General features: G+C 47.9%; 1 long non-coding RNA gene across 1 annotated transcript; it reads right to left on the minus strand.

Annotated features, from left to right (window-relative positions):
* Nucleotides 1–905: 905 nt before the first annotated feature.
* On the minus strand, nucleotides 906–1816 carry LOC120975390 (uncharacterized). The gene is made up of 2 exons (XR_005771158.3): nucleotides 1245–1816; nucleotides 906–1149 (listed from the first exon to the last, which is right to left on the minus strand). It is a non-coding gene; the product is annotated as an uncharacterized lncRNA (long non-coding RNA).
* Nucleotides 1817–2534: the final 718 nt, after the last annotated feature.

Here is a 2534-nt window from a genome sequence, read left to right on the forward strand (position 1 = left end):
CTCGTTGCTTGTACAACGTACGTGTGGAGCGTCGGACGACGGCGGGATGAATCCGGAAGGAAGGAACGGCGATGTGGTTGTGTGGAGAAGGAGGCACGGCAAGTCGGCGGCGCCAAAAGGAGGCACCGGCGCCGCGGCGGCGAGGTGCTTGGTTTTGTGTATGCTGCTTTAAATCTTTTCTTCCTTTTTTTCCTTGACAGGTCATGCGCTGATCGTGGAAACGGCATGAGGGTAAATCCGTCCTAGCAAAAATGTGTTGTGCGTCTAGACGTGAAAAAGAGGGAGAAAAATTAATTTGTGGTATCTTGTCCAACTATCAATCAAAGATGTGTTATTTACTCCAATAAAAGAAAAGGTGTGCTATAGGAGCAAAGTCCTAGGAAAATTGTGGCATTTTCTCAAATTGCTCGAAATCGGAAGGACTGCAGCGCCACCGTCCACACCAACTGCAATTGCGTCGCCGTCCTTGCCGCCGTTGCCGTCGTCGCCGTCGTCTGTCTCGCTGGACCTCGCCTTGGCATGGGACAAAGGAAACACGCGGTCCCTCGTATTCCGAGGCTCGCTGTCGGCCGTCGGGAATCCGTCTCAGTCGGAATCAACCGATGGCTTCACGTATGTTTCCTGGACATGGGATCAGATAATGTTGGTGTCAAGGGCGAAGGCCTGATCCCATCATGTGTTCGTGATAGCTCTGTTGTGTTGGATATTAAAAGTTGCTAATTTGCAGATGATCGGCCTGTTGCTTTCCTGGGAAAATAGGTTAATTTGCACTGCCCTTGTGGTGATTGTCTTGGTAGAAACAGAGCATAATGTTTTTGACCGAATTTGATTGCTAACTCTGAATTTAGATGCATTTGGACTGAATTCTGACTGCAGTTTTAGTAGTGTAGTATAAGTACTCTGAGTTTTGACTGCATTTGTACAGAACTTTTACTATAGTTTTAGTATTACAGTATAACTAGTCTGAACTTGGACTGAATTCAGAGTACTACTGATGCCTGTTGCATCTCATTCACAAGCAACCTCATGCCCGTCTCCACTCAACTACGTACCCAACATCATGTCTCGATGCGAGATTCTTCAATTGCATCTTCTCTTTTTTCAGACCATTCGCCAATATCATGTCACGATTCACCTACAGACCACACCCTGAAATCGCATTGCAATCAGCGAACAATAGAATTTCTCCAAGGAAAGAGGCTCATACAAGAACAGCAAGAACACACTTTTGATTTCCCTAGTACCTGCGTCCTGGATTCAGCACGCTTCAAGAAATGCGTCGAGGCTGAAGCTCGTATTGCTTCTCACTGCGCATCCACACAGCCTCTCTAGCTCGTACTGCAACGGACCCTCCTGATATGCCACCGGCGACTGCGACGTCGCCGCCGTACCACTGGAATAGGAGGAGCTTGCCGAGAAGCTCGCGAACGACGCCATGGACTGCAGCCAATTCGAGAATGAGGTCTGAATTCGAGCGTGAGGTCTGGATCGAGCGAGCGAGCATCAATGGGGAATTTTGGGTTCGAGCGCAGATTGGGGAATTTATGAAAGGAAAGCGCCGACCGGGACGCCATGGACATCAGTGCCAAGTCAGCATCAAATAAACGAAAACCAGATGCAAAACCACTCTTGATGTGATACTAAACCGCTTAGGGCTAGATTAAACTGGTATTGATATTTTTGGGGTCAAAATCAGACCAAAATTGACTTTGGGGTGTTATGGAGACATTGGAGTGGATTTGAGGGTGAAAACTGTACTTCTTTCCAAAGGAAATGGAAACTGAAATTTAAGCCCCACGGCCATAGTTCACACCGGCAGCTATAGTTCATGATGGCTAGAACAGCGGCGGCCGACACATATGCCAGCTTACAAAATGATCACCCCCACAGTTTCACGTCGGCAAACAAAGCCAACGGCCGACACACTTGCCAACGCACAAAAAAGGGCCACAGTTCATGTCTCGCGGCCGTAGCTCAATCATCTTGATCGAGCATCTCCTTTTGCTTTTTCTCGAATCAACTTCTTTTCGGGGAAATCTTGCTCAAGCCCACAGTCATGAAAACTAGTGCCACCACTTTTGCTTTGGTGTTTGCATTAGTGGCCTCGATCTCGAGCTTCTTTGTTTGAACGGCCTCCTCGATCCCTAGCTTCTTCGTTTGAACGGCCTCTTCCTCTCGTCCTTTGGTTCCTTTTGGGTCATCATGCATTACAAATTTTCTTGCAAGGCGAAAAATGCCACATCACACTTCTCGTCTACCTTTGAGTTGGTCTTGCCCCTCGGCCGCTTTTTCAATCCATCTTCATGCCCAACGACGGCCGCTGGCCATCCATTCTTCTTTTGAGCGGCATATTGATCTTTGAACTTGGGGCAATCTTTGATGAGCGTCCAACAATGAGTGAGGGTGAATGGCTTGTTCACATGTTGGTGTTGGGGAACGTAGTAATTTCAAAAAAATTCCTACGCACATGCAAGATCATGGTGATGCATAGCAACAAGAGGGGAGAGTGTCGTCCACGTACCCTCGTAGACCGT

This window comes from Aegilops tauschii, chromosome 3, assembly GCF_002575655.3.
Source record: "Aegilops tauschii subsp. strangulata cultivar AL8/78 chromosome 3, Aet v6.0, whole genome shotgun sequence".
NCBI classification, from domain to species: domain Eukaryota; kingdom Viridiplantae; phylum Streptophyta; class Magnoliopsida; order Poales; family Poaceae; genus Aegilops; species Aegilops tauschii.